The 17,790-nt window shown below is 41.6% G+C and overlaps 1 protein-coding gene across 4 annotated transcripts in view; it reads left to right on the plus strand.

The window, feature by feature from the left end:
* Nucleotides 1–2,803: 2,803 nt before the first annotated feature.
* Nucleotides 2,804–17,790, plus strand: part of PPIG (peptidylprolyl isomerase G) — a 53,460-nt gene continuing 38,473 nt past the window's right edge. The window contains exon 1 of one of the 4 annotated variants that reach the window (XM_003824293.5): nt 2,804–2,977. The gene's annotated coding sequence lies outside the window, so the exon portion shown is untranslated. Of the gene's footprint in view, nt 2,978–3,045; nt 3,387–17,790 lie in introns of those variants that run through there. The other 3 variants (XM_008978042.4, XM_008978041.6, XM_034954452.3) reach the window with 3 other exon arrangements.

Raw genomic sequence — 17,790 nt, forward strand, 5'->3', positions numbered from 1 at the left:
GCGATTCTCCTGCCTCAGCCTCCCAAGTAGCTGGGATTACAGGCGCCCACCACTGTGCCCGGCTAATTTTTGTATTTTTAGTAGAGCTGGAGTTTCGCCATCTTGGCCAGGCTGGTCTCAAACTCCTGACCTTGTGATCCACCCATCTCAGCCTCCAAAAGTGCTGGGATTACAGGCATGAGCCACCACGCCCAGCCCCAAAAAGCATTTTTAAATCCTTACCTATGGGATAATAAATGTTGTTTCAAGCCACTAAGATACAAGGGGACAGCTAAAAAATGTAGTTCTTAGCAGAACAGACACTTTCCAGTGACACCCCCTACTATGTAAGTGGGAGTACAAATTTTGGAGCTGTTACTGCTATGTTAGTAAAATACTTCTCTGGCATTTGATGATTCGGGCTGGCAGAAACTCAGATCCTTATGATGTGAGGTCATCACTGGGTGAGGTGGTACATACCTGTAGTCCCAGCTACTCTGGAGACTAAGGTGGGAGAATCTCTTGACTCCAGGAGTTCAAGTCCATCCTGAGCAACATAATGAGACCCTGTCTCTAGAAAAAAAGAAAAAAAATGAAGCTATGTAGAATTAGACAAGTGAAAAGTTCCGTGATAATCAGTCTATTCTTTCTTCTCTGTGTCAGTTATCCCTTGCTGTGTGACAAAATCATCCCAAAACTTAGTGGCTTAAACAACACTTATTTTTATATATATACACATATATACACACACACGTACATATGTGTGTGTATATATATGTATATATACACATATATAGTATATGTATACATACACACACTAGGATAATAAATATATATATAAATATATATAAGGAAACTATAGGATAATAAATGTTGTTTATTATATACACTATACATACAGTATCCTTCCATTTATTTATTTTTATTTAACTTTTAAGTTGTGGGGTACATGTGCAGGTTTGTTACAGAGGTAAACTTGTGTAATGGGGGTTTGTTGTACAGAATATTTCATCACCTAGGTATTAAGTCTAGGACCCATTAGTTATTTTTCGTGATCCTCTCCCTCCTCCCACTGTCTACACTCTGATAGGCCCCAGTGTGTATCGTGCCCCTCTATGTCTTCATGTGTTCTCATCATTTAGCTCCCACTTATAAGTGAGAACATGTGGTACTTGGTTTTCTGTTTCTGCATTAGTTTGCTAAGGATAATGGTCTCCAGCTCCATCCATGTTCCTGCGAAGGGCATGAGATCATTCTTTTTCATGGCTGCATAGTATTCCATGGAGTATATGTACCACATTTTCTTTATCAAGTCTACCATTGATGGACATTTAGGTTGACTCCATGTCTTCGCTATTGTGAATAGTGTGGCAATGAACATACATATGTGTATGTCTTTATAACAGAACAACTTATATTCCTTTGGGTATATACCCAGTAATGTGATTGCTGGGTCAAATGGTATTTCTGCCTCTAGGTCTTTGAGGAATCGCCACGCTGTCTTCCACAATAGTTGAATTCATTTAAACTCCCACCAGCACTGTAAAATATTCCTTTTTCTCCACAACCTCACCAGCACCTGTTATTTTTTGACTTTTTAATAATAGCCATTCTGACTGGTATGAGATAGTATCTCACTGCGGTTTTGATTTGCATTTTTCTGATGATTGGTGGTGTTGAGCTTTTTCATTATGATTGTTGGCTGCATGTATGTCTTCTTTTGAAAAGCGTTGGCCAGGCGTGGCAGCTCACACCTGTAATCCCGGCACTTTGGGAGGCCAAGGAGGGCGGATCACCTGAGGTCGGGAGTTTGAGACCAGCCTGACCTACATGGAGAAACCCTGTCTCTACTAAAAATACAAAAATTTAGCCGGGCCAGTCTGTGGCCCAGGGGTTGGGGACCCCTGTTTTAAGGTATTGCAGAATTGTCCCCTCCACACACAGCGAAGTGTAAATCCGTTTAATCTCTGAACTATCTAAAGATGAATATGCTGCTGCTCTCCTGCAATAAAGGGCAATGACTTAAAAGGGGTGGGGGTGGAGAGGCAGAAATGTCCTCTGTTTTACTGCTGTGTAAAACTGGTCAAGCCCCTTAGAAGCACCACCACATGCCTAACTGTTGTTGATAATTAATTTACCTGATGCAAATGAGTGAAAAATTTAAATGATCATAATTTACGTTGCCTTTAAACGACAGAACAATTTAAGTTCTCTAGTTAGCTAGTTCCTTTAAAACACACCCCACATCCCTACCAGAATCACTGCCCATCCCCCCCCACCCCCCGCCCAAACAGCAATGGTTATTTATTTCTAACATAATCCGGGGACCCTTGCCCCTTAAAATAATTAAATAATATATGCCATATTTTCTCTAGAAGGCACTAGATTTGGCATCAAAAGACTTGCTTTGGCATTCAAGAACAGTGTGTTTGAGGAGGAGGCGTTTATCTTCCCTGAGCCTCAATTTCTTTATCTGTAAAACAACAAAGAACATCAAAGCTCTTTGTAATTTCTTCCTCTTTCCTCAAATAACACTTTGCTCATTACTGCGTTTTTAGAACTTATATCCTAGCGTTAAGTGGAAGCTTAACTGGAAGCTCCATGAAGGTAGGCCTTCCTTTCTGATAACCTAGCGTAAGATCAATAAATGTTTATTAAATGAGGCACTTTACTTCACAAAGGATATGGCATTTTAACGGTTACAAGCGTTCCCAGTCAACGCATCCACAAAGCATTAGGCCACCTATAAACTAGGAATTTAAAAGGCACCAAAATCCTAGAAGTCCTAGGAGGGCGTGGTGACGCAAGCAGGTGAACGCTGGCCGCTGCTGACAACCCACTCCTGACGCGCTTCCGGTGCGACGCTGTCTCTCCATGCCAGGACTGAGTTGTGGGGGAGGGAGGCGGTTAGCGGGCTTTAGCGCCTTTTCTGGCGGCGGTAGATTTGAAGCGCTTCAAAGGACCGGACCCAGAGAAGAGGAAAACTCTACCGGTGCAGGTAAGTGGTATGAGGCTCAAGTTGTTCTGGCGGCGTCATTTCAGCAGTCCCTGCGTACGAAAGCGGGAAGGGCCTGGGAAGAGGGGCGGAGCCGGCGCGGCTGACCGGGTTGGGTTTACCGTCTTTCCCTCGAGGTATCGGGGCTGCTTGGGCCCAGAGGAGGTCCCTGAGGACCGCAGCAGTGCCTTTGCCGCTGTTGCAGTAGGAGAAGGCTTGCAGTCGAGCCCCGGGGCCTGGGGACGGTCCTTCCTCTGCCAGCCCCCGCCCTCCCCACTCAGGCGCACACCTCCCTCACTGACGCATTTTGCCGCACAAGCTGTAACATGGCGGCAGCGACTGCGGCCTGAACTCTAGGGAGCCGGGTTGATTTTTAAAGCTTCAAAATCCTAAGACTCAGCACTGTTGCGGGGTAGGTGGCGGGACTGGGGGGGAAGGGGGAGACAGCCTGACGTCCTGTCAGGCTAGGGTTGGAGAGTGACGGGCGAAGAGCCTGAATCACAGGGATTAATATTGAAGACTAGCTTTCCTCCTCTTTCGACCTTTTCCTCTCACAGCACAGTGGCTGTCGTGCAGTTAAGTGGCAGAGGCCACTTTGTTAAGCATTTTTCTAAAACTCAAGTCCAGGGTCTTGAGCTCTCGCGAAGTTCCCCCGTGTTTCGGAGGAGCTGTGAGCTGCGCAGGCCTTTTAGGAGGAGATAATTACTCTTTAGGAGGAAGATGATGATTTCGGAGCTCAGTATGCCTGAAGGGGAAGTATGCTAATTTGGCTCTTGGTTAGTATTTTTTTTTTTTTTTTAGAGACGGAGTCTCGCTCTGTCGCCTAGGCTGGAGTGCAGTGGCGCGATCTTGGCTCACTGCAACCTCCGCCTCCTGGGTTCAAGTGATTCTTCTGCCTCAGCCTCCCAAGTAGCTGGGACTACAGGCACGTGCCACCATGCCCGGCTAATTTTTTGTGTTTTTAGTAGAGACGGGTTTTCACCGTGTTAGCCAGGATGGTCGATCTCCTGACCTCGTGATCCGCCCACCTCGGCCTCCCAAAGTGCTGGGATTACAGGCGAGAGCCACCGCGCCCGGCCAGCTCATGTTTAGTCTTAAGGAGCAAAGTCTAGATGTGCTGGCAAGGAGTATGCACAATCGTTTTGGAAATGCTATAAAAGCACCATTTTGTGCATTTATTTTAATTTCTTTCCACGATAGCCCTTTCTGTGTGTAACCAACATTTTGCAGTAGTGAACACAAATACAAAAGTATTTGCTTTTATAGTTTGGTACTAACATAGTTGTCCAAAGAACAATTAGATGTTTTAGAAATTAGGGGGGCCTGATATTAACTTTCAGTAGTTAAAACCAGGAAAAAAGAGAGTGAGTGTGTGTGTGTGTCGGTCACACACACGTTTTTGTCTTTGTGTATTCCCATTTGGTAACAGGATGGCCGGTAATTGCTACTTTGTAACAATGACGGGTTGGGGGGTGAACATTTTATAAATTTTGAAATCGTGCTATAAAATCCAGAAAAGATACATTTAGAATGGCTGCTTCTCTCCTGTTTTTAATATATCCTGAAAATTTACCCGTTTTAGCACTCCCCTTTTTTTTACGTTAACGAATTGGGACAGAATTATTTCTGTAACAAATTACATGGTTCTGTGTCTTAAACAAGAGTTCATTGTACATTGTTTGACTATTTCTTTATGATTCAGAATTATTGATGCTCTGAGATCCTATAGGGTCTTGTAGTAGGATTCTGCGCATTTGAATTGTTGGTTTCCTTTTTAAGGCTTTTCTCTTCTCTGCAGTCAGTTGTCAGGGTTGCCTTCCCCTGCTGTCAGGAGTGTATAAGTATGTAAACTTCTTAGGTTAGAAAAATTTGGACTTTCTGGCCCAATCATCTTTCTGAGCTTCAGTTTCTTCACCTACCTGCAAAATGACATTTTGATCTCCACCTTCCATCAACTGTGGGCTTGAAAATTAAATACTCAGCTTTGTTAAAATTGTGCGTGAAGTTGGCTTTCATTAACTCAGTGGTTCCTTTATGGGTGAAGAGTGTTCATTACATTTACTTTTAACCATATAGTCGATTTACTGTGGTGCTTATTATTGTGGTCTTGCAGTATTGGTGACTTCTACATATTTTTGATATTTTGCCTTAAATTAGATTTTCTGTGAGGCAGCATCCTCTTTTTTATACAAAGGGAAAGTGGAAGCCATTCATAATAAAGTACTTCTGTTAGGACACTATCTGGGGTTAATTCTTTAAATAGTAGTTTCCCCTTTAGTTAGGCTTTTTTCCTTCCTATTAGTTTATAAATAGAGTATTTAAACATAATTATAACATGTTGTCTATTTTTAGAATCCCAGTGTACTAAGATGTCATGAAGGAATACATAGATAATTAATGCAAGTGACCTGAAGAGTTTGTTGCAAGTCTTTCTGTTGCATTGTGGCATTGCATGCTTTTTGCTTTTATTTATTTATTTTTTTCAGACAGAGTCTTGCTCTGTCGCCCAGGCTGGAGTGCAGTGGCATGATCTCAGCTCACTGCAACCTCCACCTCCTGAGCTCAAGGGATTCTCACGCCTCAGCCTCCCTAGTAGCAGGGAGTACAGGCGCCCGCCACCACACCGGGTAATTTATATATTTTTAGTAGAGAAGGGATTTCACCATGTTGGCTATGCTGGTCTCAAATTCCTGACCTCAAGTAATCCATCCGCCTCCGCCTCCCAAAGTGCTGGGATTACAGGCGTGAGCCACTGTGCACTGTGCCCAGCCTGACTTTTGCTTTTTTTTTTTGAGACAGAGTCTCGCTGTCTTGCCCATACTGGAGTGCAGTGGCGTGATCTCGGCTCACTGCAACCTCCGCCTCCCGGGTTCAAGCAATTCTTCTGCCTCAGCTTCCTGAGTAGCTGGGATTACAGGCATGTGCCACCACACCCAGCTAATTTTTGTATTTTTTATAGAGATGGGGTTTCACCATGTTGGTTAGGCTGGTCCCAAACTCCTGACCTCATGATCTGCCCACCTTGGCCTCCCAAAGTGCTAGTATTACAGGCGTGAGCCACCGTGCCCAGACCTTTTTGCTTTTAATGTTAGGACTAAACTTCAATTTTCATGTTGCTTAAGTGTCGGTGATTTTCCCTGGTTTAATGCATAAATGGTCACCATAAGAACTCGGTATTTTTTATTTCTGTAGGGCAAAACTTGCATCCTGAAATTTACTACAGACAGTATTCAGAGAAAACTGCTGTTATTGGGAGTTTGTACTTCTAGCAGCGGACAAGAAAACTTTTGAACTTTGTTTTAGAATAATGGCTTAAAATGATCACACGCTTACTGAAATTTGATTATATAACACTTATAAACAGCAATCTTTTATATTAAAATGATTATTTTAAAAACATGAATGATGGCCGGGGGTGGTGGCTCACGCCTGAAATCCCAGCACTTTGGGAGGCCGAGGCGGGTGGATCACCTGAGGTCGGGAGTTCCAGACCAGCCTGACCAACATGGAGAAACCCCGTCTCTCCGTTTCTACTTAGAATACAAAAATTAGCTGGGCATTGGTGGTGCATGCCTGTAATCCCAACTACTCGGGAGGCTGAGGCAGGAGAATCGCTTGAACCCGCGAGGTGGAGGTTGCAGTGATCCAAGATCACGCCATTGCACTCCAGCCTGGGAAACAAGAGCGAAACTCCATCTCAAAAAATTAAAAATAAAAATAAAAACATGAATGATTCCTTAACTCGTTTTAAAAATGAACGAAGCGTATTCGTGTGTGTGTGTGTATACTAAGCTCTTGTTAATTATTGTGTACATTTTAGCTTATAATTAAACCATCGAATCATGGTTATATGGTGAAAAGTAATATTAAGCCATTATGTGGAATATTTGTGAGTAAACTAGTTTTTACCGTGAAATTGTAGAAAGTACTAAATCAGAACTTTTGCTTTTTTCCATTTGTGAACTTGAGCCACTCATTTCATCTCTTTTGTCCTCTTGTTCTTGATCTATAAAATCAGAAGATTGGATCAGGTTATCTCTTAGAGTTCCTTGAAACTCCAAATGTTCTTATTTTTTTACGTAGGAATTACTGGATTGAATAATGGGGTTAGAACTGTGTGTATATATGTATATATCTTTGAAAACTGGGGGTAAATCTTTTTTCTTTTTTGTTTTTGGTTTTGGTAAATTTATTATTATAAGAACTTAGATAAGGCGGAGTGCGGTGGCTCACACCTGTAATCCCGACACTTTGGGAGGCCAAGGTAGGTGGATCACTTGAGGTCGGGAGCTTGAGACCAGCCTGAGGAACATGAAGAAACCCTGTCTCTACTAAAAATACAAATTCAGCCGGGCATGGTGGCGCATACCTGTAATCCCAGCTACTCGGAGGCTGAGGCAGGAGAATCGCTTGAACCCAGGAGGCGGAGGTTGCGGTGAGCCAAGATTGCACCATTGCACTTCAGCCTGGGCACAAGAACGAAACTCCCTCTCAAAAAAAAAAACAAAAAAAAACACCTTAGATAATTGCAAGTACAACGTTAAGAGTATTAGCCGTGAGTTCCCAGTTAGTATTTGCTTTTGTAGTTTGGTAGTGACAAAGATGTATTATATTTTTATGTCTCTCAGATCGTATATATAGTAAGTGCGTAATATTCTTATTTAACACTGAATTAGGCAACATTATGGGTTATCTCTGTAAGTTTTCTAGAGGATTTAAGAATTTCAGAAGTGTCTATACACTGCTAATCATGTTGCTACCAGTGCAGTGGTTTGCATCAGGGTGGTTTGTGTCCATCAGAAACATCAGTGGAAGGGACACTACATGAAATAGCATAATTGTCTGTCTTGACACCTCAGAATGTTAGCTTGTTTCTACTTTATTCATTAGCAACTTGGCATTTGTAAATATACTCAAATGTTTTTGATGCGGTGCATTTTCGTTTCTCATTTGATCTATATGAACTACATTAAGAGTAGGCTAAAGAGGCTGGTAGGAATGTTAAATTACTTTCCTTGAAAGTAATATTAAAGATCTGCTATAGTTTTAATTAATTTAACTTACATGATTTCACTTAAGAGGTGGAAATCTTATATATAAATTGTTTCCTGTTTCATCAAATTTAGCAGATAAGAATAATCCTTTCTTTCTTGGTTGTAAACTGAAGTGGATTCTGGTTTGGGGGTTTTTTTGGGGGGGTTGTTTTTTTGGGAAACAAAACACTTCCTAGTAGATCTAGGGAATGGGTTCTGTTTCAGTTGTGGAGGAGGCAGAGAGGATGATTACTGGTGGTAGGTTCTGGGAGAATTTACTGACTATAGATATATGTTAGCAGTATCCCCATTTAAGAAGCTAGCAGTCCGGGCGCAGTGGCCCATGCCTGTAATCCCAACACTTTGGGAGGCTGAGGCAGGTGGATCACCTGCGATTGGGAGTTTGAGACCAGTCTGACCAACATGGAGAAACCCCGTCTCTACTAAAAATACAAAATTAGCCGGGTGTGCTGGCGCATTCCAGTAATCCCAGCCACTCAGGAGGCTGAGGCAGGAGAATCTCTTGAACCTGGGAGGCAGAAGTTGTGGTGAGCTGAGATTGCACCATTGCACTCCAGCCTGGGCAACAAGAAAGAGCGAAACTCTGTCTCAACAAGGACAACAACCAAAAAAAAAAAAAAAGAAAAGAAAAAAGAAGCAAGCAGTACATGTTTAAGAGGATAGGCACTGGATTATAATAGAGTCTAGTTCTGTTCATGCCTCAATTAACATTCTTTTTATTTGATAACGTCACTGTGTTTGGTGTTGAAGATACAAAGGTTTCGAATTGGTGGAGTTTATGATAAAAGAGTAACATTTAACAAGGGAGGATCATTTAAACCTTAGAAAGTCAGGGCCTGGAGCAGTGGCTCAAGCCTGTAACGCCAGCACTTTGGGAGGCCGAGGCAGGCGGATCACCAGGTCAGGAGATCGAGACCATCCTAGCTAACACGGTGAAACCCCATCTCTACTAAAAAAATACAGAAAATTAGCCGGGCGTGGTGGCGGGTGCCTGTTGCCTGTAGTCCCAGCTACTCGGGAGGCTGAGGCAGAAGAATGGTGTGAACCCGGGAGGCGGAGCTTGCAGTGAGCCGGAGGTCACGCCACTGCACTCCAGCCTGGGCGACCGAGGGAGACTCCCTCTCAGAAAAACAAACAAACAAACAGACCTTAGAGAGTCAGCGTGAAGTTCCCAGAGAGTGAACTCTGGCTAACTAATTATCTGGCTAATTTGCATCTTAAAGGACACACGGGAATCAGTGAGGAGAGTCCTAAGGGTCAGAGACTTGCTTGGCATCTTAATCGTTAAAAATAATTTACTCAGACTAGGCAATATATCCACAAAAAAATTTTTAAAAATTAGCTGGAGGTGGTGGCTCACGCCTCTAGTCCCAGCTACTCGGGAGGCTGAGGTAGGAGGATTGCTTGAGCCACTGCGTTCCAGGCTGCGGTGAGCTGTGATCTTACCACTGTGCTCCAGCCTGAGCGGCATAGCGAGACCCTGTCTCTAAAAATAGAAATAATTTACTTTGTATTCTTTCTAGATTAGAAACTGGGTGCTTTGCTGACTTCCTCATAATGTGTGAAACTTCCAAATAACTTTTAAATATAATAAAGTTACCATATGCCTACTTATAAATGCCATGTCCGCTACTATATATTTTAATAATTAGTTGCCTATATTTTTGTCCTGTTTTTCATTTAGTCATGTTATTTTAGGATTAATATGGAAAATAGTTTATGTATGAAACTACAAGGATAAATTTTTTTACACGTGAACTGGTTACCTCTTACTGATTTTTTTATGAAATGTGTTTGTTGCAGAAGTTTATAAATGGTAGCACTGTGATATTTTTAAATTGTATCACCTTATTATTGAAATACAAAAGTGACTATATTGTTGATAAATATTAAAAATAACATTTAATCACCTGCATAGGAAAAACAAGAATATAATAAAAGTATTAAAAGCTATAGCTAAGTTTTAGAATTTTGTGCATTTTGTATGATTAATTTTTTTCAGTGAGCTTATTAGCTTTATTGCTTATCTTATTAAAAATGTGTTTTCATTATGATGAAAAAAGTAGATTCAGTATATTATACTTAAATTTCTGAAGGAGTCAAGCAGGTGAGGTAAGTACATGAGGTCAAGTAGACAATAAATTTTAACAGCTAATAAGCAATAGCTAGAATTAGGTCAAACTAGAACATATATATGTCATCTATTGGGAGCAGACTATGCTGATTGCTGTGTAGAAATGGGGCACAGTGCCACATATTGTGATTTTTTTTTTCCAAGAAAAATTTGTCTGGATTTTAGCTGTAGTTCATACTAAACAAATTTGCAGCAAACAAATCACCCACAGATTACTACTACACTGAAAATTTTGATTATATTCTAGTATTTTTAGGCAATTCATGATTTTTTTTTTTTTTTTTTGAACAGAGTCTCACTCTGTTGGCCAGGCTGGAGTGTAGTGGCATGATGACTGCTCACTGCAGCCTCAACTTCCTGGGCTCAAATGATCCTCCCACTGCAGCCTCCCAAGTAGCTGGGACCACAGGCCTGGGTCATCACACCCAGCTAATTGTCATTTTTTTAAATAGAGATGGGGTCTTGCTGTTGCCCAGGCTGGTCATGGATATTTTATTTAAAATTGTAAGGGCTTAATTTTCCCCTGAATCATGTTTTTGGTATCTCCTAGCATTATTTTTTCTCTTTACTTTTACTTGAAACAAAATGAAAAATTGACCAGATGCTTGTCTTACTGCAGCTGGTTTCAGATGTCTTTTTTCTTTTTTTTTTTTTTTTTTGAGATGGAGTCTCGCTCTGTCACCCAGGCTGGAGTGCAGTGGCGCGAACTCTGCTCACTGCAAGCTCCGCCTCCCGGGTTCACGCCATTCTCCTGCCTCAGCCTCCTGAGTAGCTGGGACTACAGGCGCCCACCACCACGCCCAACTAATTTTTTGTATTTTTAGTGGAGACGGGGTTTCACCATGTTAGCCAGGATGGTCTCAATCTCCTGGCCTTGTGATCCGCACGCCTCGGCCTCCCAAAGTGCTGGGATTATAGGCGTGAGCCACCGTGCCTGGCTCAGATTTCTTTTTTCTAATAGAGATGCGTTCTCATTATGTTGACCAGGCTGGTCTTGAACTCCTGGGCTCAAGTAATCCTCCTGCCTTCGCCCCTCAAAGTGCTGGGATTACGGGTGTGAACCACCGTGATTTCAGGTATTATTTAATAATCCAGGAAATCATAATTATAGAGGAAATAGGATATACTGTTTCTGATTAGTAATTAGTAACTTTTTATAATGATTAGTAATTAGTAGCATTTCAGTAATGTTAGCAACACAGCATGTGAGCCATCTTTTGTTGTCACCATTGTTTTTCATTAGCTGCTAATATTAAAACATTTACATATTCAAGGGATTTGTGTAGTAATTTTAATAGTAATTTGCTGCCTTTCATCTTTCTTGCATTTGAGGCATATGTGATTTGTCATTTCAGGAAAACTAATCAATTTCTATGAAAAGTGTATCCTTGAGTGATAGACTCTGAATACATCTTATAGCCATTTCCACGCATGTACATTATAATGTTAGAAGACTGTGTGTGTGTGTGTGTGTGTGTGTGTGTGTATATATATATGTCTTAGGAATTTTTTCTTTATAATAGCAGTACATTTATTATTTATTTTATTTATTTATTTATTTATTTTGAGACAGAGTCTTGCTCTTGTCGTCCAGGGTGGAGTGCAATGGCACAATCTCAGCTCACTGCAACCTCTGCCTCCTGGGCTCAAGTGATTCTCCTGCCTCAGCCTCCCAAGTAACTGGAATTACAGGCACCCACCACCATGCCTGGCTATTTTTTTGTATTTTTAGTAGAGATGGGGTTTCACCACATTGGTCAGGCTGGTCATGAACTCCTGACCTCAGGTGATCCACCCGCCTTGGCCTCCCAAAGTAGCAGTACATTTATTAAAGAAAACTAGAAAGAAGTAGTGAGGCAAAAGCCCTCTCCAGTCTTACAGACACACACAATAATGATTTATTTCCTTTCACTCTTTTTTTGTCTTCTTGTAAGTCTTTGCCTGAGCTTGAAGGTCGGGAGTAGTTTACACAATCATAATTATATTGCATATGCTGCTTTATATCTTTTTTTTTTTTTTTTTTTTGAGATGGAGTCTCATTCTGTCACCCAGGTTGGAGTGCAGTGGCGTGATCTCGGCTCACTGCAAGCTTCACCTCCCAGGTTCACGCCATTCTCTTGCCTCAGCCTCCAGGTGGGACTACAGGCGCCCGCCACCATGCCCGGCTAATTTTTTTTTTTTTTTTGTATTTTTAGTAGAGACGGGGTTTCACCATGTTAGCCAGGATGATCTCGATCTCCTGACCTTGTGATCTGCCTGCCTCGGGCTCCCAAAGTGCTGCGATTACAGGTGTGAGCCACCACGCCCGGCCCACTGTTTTATATCTTGATTATTTTTCCAAATTATTAATCTTCATAAGCATTGCTTTAATTATTGTTGAACCAGAGACAATTTCACTTTTTTGTGATATTATGATAGGTTGCTTTTGATTATATGTTGCTAAAAAGAGCACCAGGGTAGCCAACTTTATACCTGAAGGCTTTCTGAATTTAGAGTAGTTCCTCATAATAGATTTCCAACAGTTGAATTTTACTGGTTCAAAGTATAAACACTTATGAATTTCTCATATTCTTAAATTTCAAAGGAGTTGTATATGATCACTAGTAGTAGTATAAATTCCTGTTTCTCTCCATTTGTACATGTGTTGAGAGTTATTCTTTTAAAAGATCTTTGCTGTTGATAGGCAAAAAAAAAAAACGCATTTTATTAGTACTTTTTTAAAAATAATTGTTTCCTGATTACGAAATTGAAGAAAAATTGGAAAACAAATACATTAAAAATTACCCTTAAACCCATGGCCCACACATGATGATTGTTAACATTATGGTGTAAATCCTGTCTTTTTAATGTGCTTACTGATACGTGTGAAATTGGGATTTTATAGTCTGTATTGTTTACTAACTTGCTTTTTTCACCTGGTATGACTATTTTGTCATTCATGAACGATCTGGTAATTTTTCTTCTTCAGTTTTACTCTTTCTTTTCTTTCTTTTTTTTTTTTTTGAGACAGCGTCTCTGTCACCCAGGCTGGAGTGCAGTGGCACAATCTCAGCTCACTGCAATCTCCACCTCCTGGGTTTAAGAGATTCTCCTGTCCCAGCCTCCCAAGTAGCTGGGATTACAGGTGCACATCACTACGCTCAGCTAATTTTTTTGTATTTTTTAGTGGAGACGGAATTTCACTATGTTGGTCTGGCTAGTCTTGAACTCCTGACCTCAAGTGATGCCTTGGCCTCCCAAAGTGCTGGGACTACAGGCGTGAGACACCATGCCTGGCAGTTTTATTTTATTTTATTTTATTTTATTTTGAGATGGAGTCTCACTCTGTTGCCCAAGCTGGAGTGCAGTGGCATGATCTCAGCTCACTACAACCTCCGCCTCCCAGGTTCAAGCGATTTTCCTGCCTCAGCCTCCTGAGTAACTGGGATTACAGGTGCCCACCACCTCATGCAGCTCATTTCTGTATTTTTAGTAGAGATGGAGTTTGCCATGTTGGCCAGGCTGTTCTCGAACTCTTGACCTCAGGTGGTCCACCCGCCTCAGAGTGCTGGGATTATAGGCGTGAGCCACTGCGCCTGGCCTATTCATTTTTATAGTAAGTTTTTTCAGTGTCTTAAAAGTTACCCTTTTCTTAATTTTTAATTTTTGTGGGTACATAGTGGGTATATTTATGGGTTACGTGAGATATTTTGATACAGGCATGCAATGCATAATGATCACATTAGACTGAATGAAGTATCCGTCTTCTCAAGCATTTATCCTTTTTGTTACAAACAATCCAGTTATACTCTTTATTTTTAAATATACAATTAAATTTTTTTTGAGTATCGTTAGTCACCCCATTGTGCTAGCAAACACTAGGTTTTATTGATTCTTAACTATTTTTTTGCACCCATTAACCATCCTTACTTCCAGCCCCCATTACCCTCTCAAGTGTCTAGTAACCGTCTCTCTACTCTCTTATCTCCAGGAGTTCAATTGTTTAAATTTTTAGCTCCCACAAATAAGTGAGAACATGTGAAGTTTGTCCTTCTGTGCCTGGCTTATTTTACTTACTATAATGACCTTCCAGTTCCATCCATGTTGTTACAAATAACAGGATCTTATTCTTTTTAATGGTTAAATAGTACTCCGTTGTGTATATGTATCACAGTTTTTTGTTTTGTTTTGTTTTTTGCTTTTGAGACTGAGTTTCGCTCTTGTTGCCCAGGCTGGAGTGCAGTGGCGCGATCTTGGCTCACTGCAAGCTCTGCCTCCCGGGTTCAAGCGATTCTCCTGCCTCAGCCTTCCCGAGTAGCTGGGATTACAGGCATGCGCCACTACGCCCGGCTAATTTTGTATTTTTAGTAGAGATGGGGTTTCTCCATGTTGGTCAGGCTGGTCTTGAACTCCTGACCTCAGATGATCCACCCGCCTCGGCCTCCCAAAGTGCTGGGATTACAGGCGTGAGCCACTGCGCCCGGCCTTTTTGTTTGTTTTTTTTTGAGACGGAGTCTCACTCTTGCCCAGGCTGGAGTGCAGTGGCGCAATCTTGGCTCACTGCAACCTCTGTCTGCCCCCTGGGTTCCAGAAATTTTCCTGCCTCAGCCTCCCAGGTAGCTGGGATTACAGGCACACGCCACCATGCCCTGTGAATTTTTGTATTTTTAGTAGAGATGGGGTTTCATCATGTTGGCCAGGCTGGTCTGGAACTCCTGACCTCAAGTGATCCCCCTGCCTCAGCCTCCCAAAGTGCTGGGATTACAGGCGTGAGCCTTCGCACCTGGCCGAAAATTGTGTTTTGAGTGGCCTAAACCCCTAGATCCCAGGGAAACTTTGGCCTTAGGGAAAAGCAGATGGTGCCAGAAGTAATGCCAGCAGAAAGCTCACCTCACCTCCTTCAGACTGCTCAGTGAGGCAGGAAAGCGGAGAACTTTCTTGTAACACTCAGCAGCCTGAAGGGCCTCACTCCCCATGAAACCTAAAGAAAATTGAAGACTTGAAGGCTCCAGGAGTCACCTAATGCAGCAGTCCCCCAACAGTGTCTGCCTTTGGAGCCACCCAACCAGCACTGATATCTCTCCTGGTCCATTTTTTTTTCTGAGACGGAGTCTTACTCTGTTGCCTGGGCTGGAGTGTTGTGGCGCAATCTCAGCTCACTGCAACCTCTACTTCCGGGGTTTAAGCGATTCTCCTGCCTCAGCCTCCTGAGAGTAGCTGGGACTACAGGCATGCGCCATTACGCTCAGCTCACTTTTGTGTTTTTAGTAGAGACAGGATTTCACCATGTTGGCCAGGGTGGTCTTGAACTCCTGACCTCAGGTAATCTGCCCACCTTCGCCTCCCAAAGTGCTGAGTTTACAGGCGGGAGCCACCACACCCAGCCCACATATTCTTTATCTGGTAATCTGTTGATAGATACTTAAGTTACTTCCAAATCTTGGATATTGTAAATAGTGCTGCAATAAACATAGGAGTGAAGATATCTCCTTGATATATGATTTCCTTTCTTTTGAGTGTATACCTAGGAGTGGGATATGTTATAATAATTTTTAATAGATAATATATTCATGTGGTATAAAATTGAAAATATGAGGTTATAAAGTGAAAAATCTTAGCCCTCTTTTCCAGTTACCCATTTTCTCTCTCCCTAGATGCCTTTTTGTTAAGCAAATACATATTTGTAAAATTTAATTTAATTTTGTTTTTGGAGATGGTCTGAGGCTGGAGTGCAGTGATGCTACCATAGCTCACTGCAGCCTCAAAATCCTGGGCTGAAAGAGTCCTCCCACCTGATCCTCCTGAGTAGCTAGGACTACAGGTGCACGTCACCATGCCTGGCCCCACTTTCGTTTTTCTCTCTTTTTTCTTTTTTTCTTTTCTTTTCTTTTTTTTTTTTTTTTTTTTTTTTGAGACAGAGTCTCACTCTGTCACCCAGGCTGGAGTGCACTGGTGCAATTTTGGCTCACCACAACCTCCGCATCCTGAGTTCAAGCAATTCTGTGCCTCAACCTCTCGAGTAGCTGGGACTACAGGCGTGCGCCACCACACCCAGCTAATTATTTATATTTTTAGTAAAGACATGGTTTCGCCATGTTGGCCAGGCTGCTCTCAAACTCCTGATCTCAGGAGATCCACTTGCCTTGACCTCCCAAAGTGCTGGGATTACAAGCATGAGCCACCACGCCCAGCTCTCTCTTCTTTTAAAAATATACAAAGACAGTATATCCTACACACTTCTGTACCTTGCTTGTTTGTTTGTTTGTTTGTTTGAAATAGAAACAAAGTTCTCCCTATGTTTCCCAGCCTGGTGTTTCAATCCTTCTGCCTCAGCCTTCCTAAGTGCTGGGATTATAAGCATGAGCCACCATGCCTGGGCAACTTTTTTTTTTTTTTTGATACAGGGTCCCACTCTGTCGCCCAATCTGGAGTGCCATGGCACAATCTCAGCTCACTGCAACCTCCGCATCCTGGGCCCAAATGATCCTCCTGCCTCAGCCTCCCAGGTAGCTGGGACTACAGGCATGCATCACTATGCCCAGCTAATTTTTATATTTTCTGTAGAGACGGTTTTGCCATGTTGCCCAGGCTGGTCTCAAACTCCTGGACTCAAGCAATCCACCTGTCTCAGCCTTCTAAAGTGTAAGCCACTGCATCTAGCCTTTTATTTTCTTTTTCTTTTTTTTGGAGAGGTAGTCTTGCTCTGTCACCCAGGCTGGAGTGCAGTGGCGCGATCTTGGCCCACTGCAAGCTCTGCCTCCCGGGTTCACACCTTTCTCCTGCCTCAGCCTCCTGAGTAGCTGGGACTACAGGCGCCTGCCACCACACCCGGCTAATTTTTTTGTATTTTTAGTGGAGACGGGGTTTCACCGTGTTAGCCAGGATGGTCTCGATCTCCTGACCTTGTGATCCACCCAAAGCGGCCTCCCAGAATGTTGGGATTACAGGCATGAGCCACCGCACCTGACTTATTTTCTTTTTCATTTAACAAAATAAGTTAACATTTACAGATTTTAGGAAATAGTTCTCCCTATCTTGGAGACAGCAGTAAATGAACAGATTTCTCATTCTTTCTAATAGCTTTGTACTTTCTACAGGTATACAATGGTATACCTGATTTATATTTATTAAATTATTTTGTATTATATATCAAATTATATATACATTTATTAAAGTATTATAAATATATTTATATAAATACAGGAAAATATTTATATTTATATAAATACAGGTAAATATATTTATATAAATACAGGCAAATATCTATATTTATATAAATACAGGTAAATATTTATATTTATATAAATACAGGTAAATATATTTATGTAAATATAGGTAAATATTTATATTTATATAAATACAGGTTTATATTTCTATAACCTATTCCTCCTTGATGGACATTTAGGTTTACAGCCTTTTACTACTACAAATTATGATACATTGAATAACCTTGCACATATCTTATTTTGCGAATGTGTAAGGATGTACATAAAGTAAATTCCTAGAAGTGGAATTACTGAGTCAGAGAGTCTTAAATGCATTTGTAATATGGATATTTGTTGTCAAATTGGCAATCAGGTAATTCTATCAGTTTATCCCTTTACCAGCAGCAACAATGAATGATGTCATTTTTTATTTTTGTCAATCCA

Source organism: Pan paniscus, chromosome 13 (assembly GCF_029289425.2).
Source record: "Pan paniscus chromosome 13, NHGRI_mPanPan1-v2.0_pri, whole genome shotgun sequence".
NCBI lineage: Eukaryota > Metazoa > Chordata > Mammalia > Primates > Hominidae > Pan > Pan paniscus.